The following is a 12,776-nucleotide window of genomic DNA, read 5'->3' on the forward strand; positions in this document are numbered from 1 at the left end:
ACAGTTCATAGATTCAGTCTCTGATCTTGACTCGTTCCGAACAACATTTCTTTGGTGTAGCCGGATTACCTGGCTAGCGTGACTCCTCCATAGCCTTTTTCTTGACGTAACAGCTTGAACCTTCGTCCTGTTGAACCAGCAGTGCGGACTTTTACAACCAACTGGCTGTCTTGACATTTTCCAGTTTTTCAACTAATTTAGCTCCTTTCGTAATGTCCCGCCTGGAATGGTAGAAGTGCTAATATTTTAGACAGTTATTATCTTCTGCTTCTTCTTTTTCTTTTCTGCCTTTTTGAAACTCTCGGAGCTCCTTTCTCGGCTGCCAGCTGTAGCGCCACCAACTCTCTATGTTCCTTAGACCTTAAGTGCTTCCTCCGGATTTCAGCACTTTGAGAGTTTTCATCACAAGCTGGGCAGACCACATCCTCGTAATATTCAGTGTCACTCAACAGGTCATGGTAATATTCGGGTTCGTCCTGAGTTAGGCCAGCGAGAGAGACTTCTTCTTCCTCCTCACCCGTCTGGACGTTAGCTGACGGTGGTTCCTTCCCTAAACATCTTTCTTGAAAAGCCTTCTTCATGCATTCACATTCATCCCGCTCTTCCTGGGTCATCTGCCATTCCTTCACGACGGACCTCATTTGTGAGTTCAATACCTTCCTTTCCATCGGTAATTGCGTTATCAGGCTATTTAACCCTTCTACTGAAGTAACGGTTTCCACATTCTTCTGTTCACCTTGACGTGATTCAACGTACTTTTGGCATCCTTGTAAAATTTGTGTTGCCACCTCAGCTATCTCCGTGACTTTTGAGAGCTCCGAACTCGTTCCCCCTGAAGATTGAAGCTCGTGTTCAGATTGTTCCCCTTGCAGAGTCTTGTCCTTCAGCATATGAAGGAGTTGGCTGACCGTTAACTCTTCCCTGGGAACATGGTGGATCAGAGTCTTCTCCATTTCCTCCACCTCTTTCTCCAATACTTCCACCTTACGTTCCTCTTGAACTTTGGCTTTCAGCGCTCGGAAAAGTTGCGCCCTGATGCTCTCTAGTTCATGTTCAGGGACCATTCTTACAGTGTCCTGTTCTTCCACTGAAAGGATTCCCAGTTGAATCTGTTCTTCAAGTTGTTGAACCTCGGTCATTGCCGCCTCATATTTGTCTTGGGTGTCCTTCAATGTTTTTATAAGTTCTTGGACATCCTGTCTTTCATGCTCTGCCATGATTTTCACCTCTAATTTCTCATCTATGGATGGATCTCCTACCGATGAGTCTGTCTTGGCCTTGAGCTCATCAAGAATTTCCTGCAGCCTTTGGACTTCTTGCTCATGTTCAACCTTTAGTTGTTCATATGCTTCTACTGAAACTAGCTTTTCGGAGGCTGCCGAGTTAACCCCCTCCAGAATTGTAGCCTGGGCCTGTTCATACTGTTCTTTCAACTTCTCACACTCTGCTTGTAAGGAGTCGTAGAGAAGAACTGGAATAAAATCCTGGCTCCCTGAAGATTCCTCTTCCTTTGGTTCATTCTGTAAATATTCTAGTTCCTGAACAGCATCAGGGGAATGTGATTGGTATTTGACCACGATGGCTCTATGGTCGCTCTCTGCTTGAGCTAGCTGTCTCTGTAGTCTTTCCAGGTTCTCCCATTCGGTGTCCCAGAACCTTTCCATATTTTTCATCTCTTGTACGAGACGGTCACTCAACTGTTCTAATTGTTGTCGTACTTTGACATAAGTTTGCGTCCGAGCTCGGTGTTCTTCCGTCATGGATGAATCCTTTGCTTGAACAGGCTCAGAATTCTCTGTCAACCTGAAGTTCTGCTCTGCAGCTTTATTCTTCTTGGTACCATAAGTCCTTCTGCATGTCTTTGTTTTCTTTCCCATCGTCGGCAAGTCCCTTTTAGCCTTGTCTTCCATATTCGACTTGGTCTTATCATCATCCATTTCAGAATCTGAGCTAATAGCTTGCACCGAGTCCTCCCTCATTATGGCTTTTAGGTAATGCCATTCCATGTTTACTTTCTTAATCCACTCCCGTCCTAGAAGTGGTGGTCCTCCCTCAGGTAATACGTTCAAGTTCATTCTTGGGTGTTCTTTACCCCTATCTCTCACCTTGACTCTTATTTTCCCCACGGGGTATACGTTATGCCCCGTGTATGTCTGTAATACGAACTTGGTATTTCTTAAAGGTATGTGAGAGAATAGCCGGTGGTAGTCCCTTCGGTTGATGACTGATAGAGCTGATCCAGTGTCCAGCTCCATTCTTACTTGGACTCCAGCTATTTTTAGTATGACCCAGATGGACTCTAGATCCGTTTCTTTACCCACATTGTGGATTCTCAGCCTACCCAGCTCCTGGTTGTTTGGGTCTGAGTCTGAATTCTGTTCGTCTGAACTCTTCTCAGCCACCTTGTGTACCTTGTTGTACTTTTCTTGTGGTGGCTTCCTTTGATTATTGGTCTTTTTCCCGGACCGGCATACCTTCGCGATGTGACCCAGTTTGCCACATTTCCTACACTCTTGGTTCTTAAACCAGCATTGATTCTGGTCATGCGTTGTCTTCCCACAACGGTAGCATTTTGTTGTGCTTGAAGTAATTTGGTCCACCCCAACTGCCGCCGCCTTTAGTTGCATTTCCGCCGTTCCTTTCGCTGCGGCTTCGTGCGATGCAGCTATAAGGACAGCCCTGTCCAGTGTGAGGTCGTTCTCTTCCAGTAGTCGCTTCTGCGTCCCTTCTTTGGACAATCCACATACGAACTTGTCCCGCAGCGCTTCTGTCAGATTCCCTCCGAACTGGCAGTATTTCGCTAGCCTACGCAGTTCGACCAAGTATTCCGCATTGCTTTCGTCTTTCTTCTGCGTTCTTGCGTAGAATTTGAATCGTTCAGCCAGCATCAGCGGTGTGGGGTTCAAATGGTCCTTCAGCACAGCCACAATCTCTTCGAAGGTCTGATCCGCTGGTTTATTTGGTGCTATTAGATGCTTCAAGAGCCCGTATGTTTTTGCCCCCATTGAGTTTAGCAATGTTATCGCCTTGTCGTCTTCCTCTATTTTGTTGGCTTCGCAATAGATCTCTATGTGTTCCACGTACGTGGCCCAGTCTTCTATTTCCGAATTAAAGTCGTTAATATTCCCTCGCTTAGGCATTTTTCTTCCCTTGGGAGCAGCACCAGTATTTCTTTAAGTATTCTTATTTATTTGTTTGTTTCTAAGATGGCGGTTTTCCCGCGAAATCGGCGGTTTCCCGCTCTTTCTTTCTCGCCCCGCCCACTTCAATGGCGGTTTCCCGCTTCTGGCGTCTTCTCCGCCTAATGGCGGCTTCCCGCGTTTCTTCCCGGTGGAAGGGGTACGCTTCCCCCACAGCGGACAGGTTCAGCCGCTGGCTGGCTTCCGCACAGCTCCCCTTACTCGGCTATGTCTTTTCCTCCCGCCCGCACGGCCCAACCGGCGCTGGGTACACCCCGTTAACGGAGGACAGTTCAGCCGCTGGACTGGCTCTCGCGCAGTCTCTCTCTCCGTACCCGGCTCTGTCGCTCTCTCACCCGCACATTCGGTGCTACCGGCCCTGGGTACCCCGTTGGTGGAGAACAGTTCAGCCGCTGGACTGGCTCTCGCGCAGTCTCTCACCCCGTTTTCGGCTGTGTCTCTCACCCACTCCCGCACGTTCGGTTTTGCCGGCTCTGAATACCCCGTTGGTGGAGAACAGCTCAACCGCTGGACTGGCTCCTCGCAGTCTCTCTCTCCGCACCCGGCTCTCACCCGCACGGTTCCCGTTCGCCTCCCCAGCCCTCTCGCAGACCGGTGTTTCCCTCCCCGGCTGCGGCTGGGTTTCTCTCCCCGCGCCTACTCGCAGGCTCAGCGCTTCGTGGCTGCGGTTGCTGCCCGGATTTTTCCCGCCGATCGCGGTCCGGCTGTCACCCGACGCCGTTGGACCCGACTTTTGGCCGGCACAGCTCCCCCTCGACCGAGGTCGAGTGCTCTGCCCTTATCCTCCGCATATTCTCTACACCTTCCCCTACTCACAGTCTCTTCGGCCGCCTTGTTCCCTGCTGATCGGCTCACTCCACACCATGGTAGAAGGGTAGTCAGTGCCTGTTGCTAATGGAAGCTTTTGTTGCTAAAGTCTTCCACCTCTCTCCTGCTGCAGCCTCGTGTTTTCTTCCAGCAGCACGATGAGGGCGGTTGCCTCTCTTCGACGCTCTTCTTGCTTTGGTAATCTTGCCGCAGGGTACGATCGGACTCGTCGCCACTGTAAAGTCTGTGGGTTGTGCAGTTAATAAATACACAGACTTCAGAAGTAACAAACAAAACAGGTCTTTACTATTCGAAGGTCCGGGCGAATCTGCCCAATAACTCCTGGCACAACACGTACTGGTGTGGTCACTATCGGTATTACAGTATACAGAAGCCAAACAAATAGTGCCACACCTAAAGTAGTTCCCTTAAAGGTGAACGGTTACATTCAATAGTTCCCTTAAAGATAGACGGGTACATACACTACACCTACAGCATCCGCAGTATTATTTTTTTTTCAGTTAAAAGTAAGTTCTGCTTATGAGCAAGTAACTGAGGCTTTGATAGTACTACATGGTGTAAGATTAGGTGGTTAACATACAATTATAGCAGATTAGATATTCTTCATATAACCAGCTCATGCTTATAGAAATTTGATTAAGCATTAACATATAAACAGCTAACTCCAGGGAATGATTGAGTTAGAACCTACCCATAATACAGAAGGGCCTGGCTAAAAAAATACACCAAGCTGTTTACACTGCAGTATGTTTGAAACCTTGAGCTGTCGAGATAGAGAAGCACTGAGAAAGTCCAGACCTTGATACAAGAGGCCCAAATCATTCCAGAGTCTAGAGAACATGATACAAGAAATAAACAGCTGTGGGAAGAAACAGAACCTATGTGAGAAGCTGGCTTTAAGGCAGAGAGATTAAACAGCTTGAAGTTGTAGAGAACAGGCTTCGAGGTCAGAAGACACTCTGTGGGTTATGCTCTCTCTCTCCATAGGGGAAGGCAGGTAATACAGCTTGTAAAAACAGATACAGCAAAGGCTGTCGTGCTGAAGACTTGTGCTTCAGAACAAGCCGTGCCTCTAGCCAAGCTATTCCAGTACAGCTATAACACTGGCATCTATCCGACAACGTGGAAAACTGCTCAGGTATGTCCTGTCCACAAAAAGCAGGTGAAATCCAATCTGGCCAATTATCGGCCCATCAGTCCACTCTCAATCATCAACAAAGCGATGGAAGGTGTCGTCGACAGTGCTATCAAGCGGCACTTGCTCACCAATAACCTGCTCACTAATGCTCAGTTTGGGTTCTGCCAGGACCAGTCAGCTCCAGATCTCATTACAGCCTTGGTCCAAACATGGAGGAAAGAGCTGAATTCCAGGGGTGAGATGAGAGTGACTGCATTTGACATCAAGGCAGCATTTGACGGAGTGTGGCACCAAGGAGCCCTAGCAAAACTGAAGTCAATGGGAATCGGGGGGAAAACTCTCCACTGGCTGGAGTCATACCTAGCTCAAAGGAAGATGGTTGTGGTGGTTGGAGATCAATCATCACAGCCCCAGGACATCGCTGCAGGAGTTCCTCAGGGCAGTGTCCTGGGCCCAACCGTCTTCAGCTGCTTCATCAATGACCTGCCCTCCATCATAAAGTCAGAAGGCATAAGAGTAAACAGATCTGCAGAGCACAGAGAGGTCTGCACAGAATGGGATTAAAGTGCAGTTTACTGAAACAAAGTGTTTCATTTGGGAATTAGGAGAAGAGGGGGAAAGAGGGGGGCACGGTGGCATAGTGGTTAGCACTGTTGCCTCACAGCGCCAGGGACCCGGGTTCAAATCCGGCCTCGGGTGACTGTCTGTGTGGAGTTTGCACATTCTCCCTGTGTCTGCGTGGGTTTCCTCCGGGTGCTCCGGTTTCCTCCCACAGTCCAAAGATGTGCGGGTTAGGTTGATTTGGCTATGATAAATTGACCCTTAGTGTTAGGGGATTAAATACGTGGGGTTACGGGGATAGGGTGGGCTATGTGTTGGTGCAGGCTCGATGGGCCGAAATGGCCTCTATCTGCACTGTGGGGATTCTGTGTGTGTGATTCTGTGAGTTTCTGCTTTTTGCCTACACTACTTGTAGTGCTTTGTGTTACAGTTAGATATTTAATTTCAGCACCCATAACTTAATCTAGATCAAGTAAGTAGTCAAGAAACTACACTGTAAACTAAGTTACCTAATTGCAAATGTAATTAAATAAAACAAGGTGTTATAGGGAAGACAGTGCAGGTGGTGTGCTGCAACTGCAGCATGTGGGAGTCTGTGGAGAGCATTGTGATCCCGGACAATCACATTTGCAGTAAGTGCCTGCACCTTGAGGAACTTCAGCTCAGAATTTTTAAGCTGGAGTCTGAGGGGTAGACATTGCGGGGCATCAGGGATGGGGAGAGTTACCTGGAGACTTTGATCCAGGAGTCAATCACACCCCTTAGGTTAAGTAGTGGTACAGGTCTGGTTAGTGGTCAGGAACAGGAGAGTGTGACTGCAACTCAGGCAGGCAAGGGGACCCCAGGTGCAGTGCTGGAGGAGCCTCAGCCTTTGCCATTATCCAACAGGTATGAGGTTCTTGCTGCCTGTGTGGATGAGGGAAAAGGGATGGAGGAGAAAGCTGACCATGGCACCATGGTGCAGGAGGCCATTCATGTGGGGGGAGTGAAAGGGAACATAGTTGTGGTAGGGAACAGTATAGTCAGGGGGATAGATACTGTTCTCTGCAACCGCGACCAAGAGTTCCAAAGGTTGTGTTGCCTGCCAGGGTTAAAGACATATTCTCGCGGCTGGAGAAGAACTTGGAGTGGGAGGGGGAGGATCCAGTTGTCGTGGTCCATGTAGGAACCAATGACATAGATAGAGCTAGGAGTGAGGTTCTGCTGAGGGAGTTTGAGGAGCTAGGATCCAAATTAAAAAGCAGTACCTTAAAGGTAATAATCTCTGGATTGTTACCTGAGCCACGCGCAAATTGGCATAGGGACAAACAGATTAGAGGTTTAAATGCGTGACTCAGTGGTGTGGGAGGAAGGGGTTTCTGTTCATGGTGCACTGGCACCAGTACTGGGGAAAGAGGCAGCTGTTCCATTCGGACGGGCTCCACTTAAACTGGGCTGGGACCGAATAATTGGGCAGTAGACAGGGCTTTAAACTAATGAAGCGAGGTGGGGGGGGAGGTGCGGGAGTATTCAGGAAAGGGCAAATTTAAAAGCAGTGAGAGAAATGTCAAGGCTCTAGAGTAGCGTTTTGGGTAAAAATAAGCAGAGTGGGTCAGGAAGGGAAAGAGAGAGTAACAAAGATAATGGCCTAGAAATTCACTTGGGCGCGGGCAGCTCGCTCACGCCCAAAAGTTAGCGCTGGGCGGGGAGGCATTAGCGCACACAGTATATTCGTCTTCTGCGCCCCAATTCGGAAGCGGGCGCTATACCAGGGTGTGCCCGCCTCCGTTTGGGGCGCTGCAACTGAATATCGGCGCGCTAGTTGCCGCAGTGCCACCCGATGCAGTGCGGCAGGCTGCGGTACTGCAGGCCTCCTCCTTCTCTTAAGGGGGAGGTGCCTGCAACGGCCGGAGCCCCGATCGCGAGTGCCGGCAAAAGAGCCCGGCACAACGGAGAAGTGCCGGGCTCCACGGAAACCAGCTGGCAATGCCCCGGGGGGGGTGGAGGAGGCCGGGGAAGGAGGTGCGGGCAGGCGGCCGCCGAAAAAGCGGCCGGCCGCACCTTCCGCTTTAAAGTGCCCCACTATGGCAGCAGGACGGCCCCGTTTTCTGGTCGCTGTTTGCGCCCGCTTCGGAGGAGGCGGCCGCAAATAAATATGGGGATCGGCGCGGTTTCGGGGCGTTACGGGCCACCGTGCACACCGATGACGTCATCGGTCCCGGCGCAGCACGAACGGCTACCGCCGCCAATACCGCTGCACTCAATTTCCGCGAAACCACCCCGCCGGCGCAAAAGACCTCTTTAGGCGCTAAGTGGGCGCAAGGCCCACTGAATTTCTAGGCCAATAAGTTATCAGTGACTAAGGTGACATCAGGGAAAAATAGAAATAAGTCAAAGCTAAAGGCACTATATCTGAATGCGCGAAGCATTTGCAACAAAATAGATGAATTATTAATAGCGCAGATAGAAATTAATAGGTGTGATCTAATAGCCATTACGGAGACGTGGTTGCAATATGGCCAAGGTTGGGAGCTAAATATTCCAGGCTACTTAACTTAGAAGTGATAGGCAAAATGGAAAAGGAGGAGGGGTAGCCCTGATATTAAAGGATGGGCTAAAGACAGCATAGAGAAAGGATCTTAGCTCCGAAAATCAAGAAGTAGAATCAGTTTGGGTGGAACTAAGAAACAGCAAGGGACAGAAAACTTTGGTGGGAGTTGTTTATAGGCCCTCAAACAATAGTTGTAGTGTAGGGCAGAGTATAAATCAAGAAGTTAAAGGTGCATGTAACAAGGGTAATATAGTAATCATGGGAGACATATAGACTGGGCAAACTAAATTTGCAGTAATAGTGTGGAGGACGAATTCATGGAATGTATGCAAGATAGTTTTCTAGGTCAGTATGTTGAGGAACCAACTAGGGAACAGGCATATTTTAGATCTAGTATTGTGCAATGAGAAAGGGTTAATTAATGACCTTGTAATAAAGGGGCCTTTAGGGAAGAGTGGGCATAATATGATAGAATTTTATATTGAGTTTGAAAGTGATTTAGTTAAATCCGAAACTATGGTCTTAAATCTAAACAATGCAAACTACGTAGGTATGAGAGGTGAGTTGGCTAAGGTTTATTGGGAAACTACATAGGTATGACAGTAGACAAGCAATGGCTAGCATTCAAAGAATTAATACGTAACATACAACAAATATACATTCCTTTAATGCACAAAAACCCCACAGGAAAAGTGGTCGAACCATGGCTAATAAGAAAAGTTAAAGATAGTATTAGATCAAAAGAATAGGCTTATACTGTTGCCAAAAAGAGCAGTAAGCCTGAGAATTGGGAGGATTTTAGAATTCAGCAAAGGAGGACCAAGAATTTAATAAAGAAAGGGAAAATAGAATATGAGAGTAAACTAGCGAGAGACATAAAAACAGATTGTAACAGCTTCTATAGGTATGTAAAAAGGAAAAGATTAGTGAAAGTAAATGTGGGTCCTTTACAGGCTGAGACAGGAGAAATTATAATGGGAATAAGTGTCAGCTGTGGCTCAGGGGGTAGCACACTCGCCTCTGAGCCAGAAGATTGTGGGTTTAAGTCCCACTCCAGCAACTTGAGGACATAAAGCTCAGTTGACACTCCAGTGCAGTGCTGAGGGAGTGCTGCACTGTCAGAGGTGCCGTCTTTTGGATGAGATGTTAAACCGAGGCCCCATCTGCTCTCTCAGGTGGACATAAAAGATCCCATGGCACTATTTCGAAGACGAGCAGGGGAGTTATCCCCAGTGTCCTGGGCCAATATTTATCCCTCAACCAACATAACAAAAACAGATTATCTGGTCATTATCACATTGCTGTTTGCGGGAGCTTGCTGTGTGCAAATTGGCTGCTGCGTTTTCCACATTGCAACAATAACTCCACTTCAAAAAGTACTTCATTGGCTGTAAAGCGCTTTGAGACATCAGGTGGTCGTGAAAGGCGCTGTATAAATGTAAGCCTTTCTTCCTTTCTAAGGAAATGGCAGAGAAATTAAACAAATACTTTGGCCGCAAATTTAATGGAGGAAGCAGGTTGGAGTTGGGTTGCCTGGTGGGTGGGGTCCTGTATCGCTGCCGGTTTCAGCCGTTCCATATTTGAAATTTTAATTTAATTGGCCTTTTTAGTGTCGTCGTGCGTGTTGGCCAGTCCAATGACTGGGGTCGTGTCTGTTAGTTGCCTCTGATGACATCATTGCTGCAGTTGTTTTTAAGGGGCCCATGCAGCCTCAGCCTTTCATTTATCTTTTCTGCTGGTCTTTGAATGTGCCAAGACATCAATGAGTGGTGCAAAACCAAAGGCTGCTCCACGTTTTAATGAGGATTCCCTCCAAGCTCTTGTGGAGGGAGTAAGAGGGCGCAGGGAGATTCTGTTCCTTCCCGATGGCCAGAGGATGCCTCCTCAGCAAACAAAGGCAGCCTGGCCTGCTAACATATGTTCATGCACCTAGATCCAGTGCTGGAAACGGTTATAATGATCTTCTGCGATCAGCAAAAGTGAGTATCACATCACACTTACCTTCAATCTGCTTTCCTTCTCTTCTCATCACCAGCACTCTGCTTTGTAAGCCTGCTCCTCCACATACCACCTTACCCTAACTTCCCTTGCACTCTTACCTATCCATCTCTCTTCCTGTACTGAATCACTTCACCATCCTACTGTGCACCCCTCACACTCGCTCTCACTGTTATGCAATGACAACAACTAACAACTCACAGGGAGGCAGCTTCCTCTTGGCACCTCACTCCATCTTGGTCTCCATTTAAGTTTCTATGTTATGGATTCTTCACAGTCACTCCATCACTCTCACTGAAACTCCACTTGTGTCCCTCCTTGCAGGAAAAGATAGCCCACAATAAGAGGGAGAGAGCAAAGACAGGAGGAGGGTCTCCATCCTTGTCGACATTGACAAGTGCTGAGGAGGCTGCGCACGAGATCATGGGAGGTGATGAGGAGCTGGAAGTGGGGGATGGAGATACAGGCACATTAGATGAAGCTAGTGACAGAATAGGTTTTCAACTCTCGCATTTAGATTTCATGATTGACTGCAATGGCATATGATGTTCATAGAGATTGACTTTGGATCATCTGCACAGTAGGATGTGTCTGCTACATCAAAATCAGATGCCTAACTCATGCCTTTACTCTCTCCCAGGACCTTCCAGCACCGCCCTCCCCACTGTCGAGGAGTAAGAACCGGATGACTCCTCAGAGGAACCTGCAGCCTCTGAGGGAGCAGCGTCACCAGACATCAGCGCACCCAGCACCAGCGCAGACACTCACACCTCGGTGGGGCCTTCACGAGATAGAGTAGTGTTGTCACCTGGTGTATCACAGCTCACAAGTGAGCATCAGCAGATGGTGGAGACAGCAACAGCAGTGGATAGTCCTAGTCGGAGTTCGCAGGACCCTCCTAGCTCAGCTCAGCTGCATGTAGACACTGTGGGCTGGATTTTGATACTGCAGGCATGTAGGAGGCGGGACTACAACTTTCAGTGTTGTAGTCCCGCCTCCATTAAGTTGTGGCCAACCCACGCGATTTTCACTTGATTGACTTTGTCGAGCCCACCCAGCAGGCCAATTAAGGGCCACCCGGCAACAGGTGAGTCACAGATTGACATATCATCTGTCAAGAGCTTTGGACAGATGAAATATCAGTGTTTGACAACTCTTTGAAGCTGTCAAACACTGACAATCTGTACTCCAAGTTAATTCCTTCCTCTCAGGCTGATTTAGAGATCTCTCCAGAACAGAAAGCTGAATGCTGCAACTTTTGACAGCTCGCGGCCATTCTGCTTTCTGTGCCGGTGAGATGAGGGACTCCCGAGACCTGAAGGAAGGAAGGCTGTAAAGGTAAGTAAAGGTAATTAAACTTCTTTAAACACTTTACACACACCAAACACACTTACCTCTGCACTCATGCACCCATCACTCACCTGAACACCGGACATCTCGACCCCTCCAAGCCCTTCAGCCCGGCGGTCCATCTCACTAACATGACGTGGTTTGGAGCCGTCAGGAATCCCACACTTCAGCAATAAAAATAGGGATTAGGCTATAAACTGCCTGTTAACTACCTGTTAACAGACAGTTAATTGGCATGAATCCCCTTCCCGCCTCGGGGAGGCGGGTCCCAGCACAGGTCGGGTATCCGCCTCCTTTGAAACTGGCATGGAGGCGGGTTGGGGGCAGGCTGGGTTTGTGCCCCCCGATTTTGAGATTTTAACCCCGCACACAGCTCCAATCCCGCCTCCATGGCCCAATGAAAATCTTGCCCTGTGCCTCTGGGGCCATCCAGAAAGAGAGTGGTGCTGGAACTCCAGGAACAAGTGCAGGAGTCTCTGACAGGGTTTTCCTCCAGGGTAACAGTGAGTGTGCAGAGAATAGAGGAGTCCATCCCAATCATGAGCACTACCTTTGCGGAGGCAGTGGCGCATGAATGTGTCGCCATAGAGAGGGTGGCAACCTCCATGGAGGACATAGTCGCCAGACACACGAGAACATGGTGACTCTTCAAAATAGATGGTCTACTATGGAGGATAGATGGACATCTATTGAGGAGAGGAACCAGAGGTACATGGACGTCCCGTTATGAGGACTGTCAATACTGAGACGGGTCCATATGGCCCCAATGATGTGCAGCAAGATGCTCTCCAGCCACTTGCTAGCACTGAAGTGCAGGTGACCCATGAGAGGGATGTTGGTGGCAACCAGGAAGTGTGGGCTCTTCTTCAATTGCTCACACTCCCATGCCACTGCGGATTCCTCACCCAACTGAGATGGCCGTCTCAGCCCCTGCACAGCCACAGGAGGAACAGACTGTTGTGGAGCCCTCCCAGGCTCCCAAACCCAGAGGACGCCCGCCAAAGGCAACTAAGCAGGCGCAGCATCAAAGTGAGCAAGGTGCCTCTACATCTGTTGAAGCCACAGGAACACGTGTAAGAGGAAGCCAGCACACAAATAGTCACAAGGGTAGTCACTTGGGTGTTGTGTTCTGTTGTATATTTGCCATTGTCATCCTTTTGTGATTTTATTA

The sequence above is a fragment of the Somniosus microcephalus genome, chromosome 7 (assembly GCF_052327205.1).
Source record: "Somniosus microcephalus isolate GS21.2 chromosome 7, FLI_Smic_1.0, whole genome shotgun sequence".
Taxonomy (NCBI): domain Eukaryota; kingdom Metazoa; phylum Chordata; class Chondrichthyes; order Squaliformes; family Somniosidae; genus Somniosus; species Somniosus microcephalus.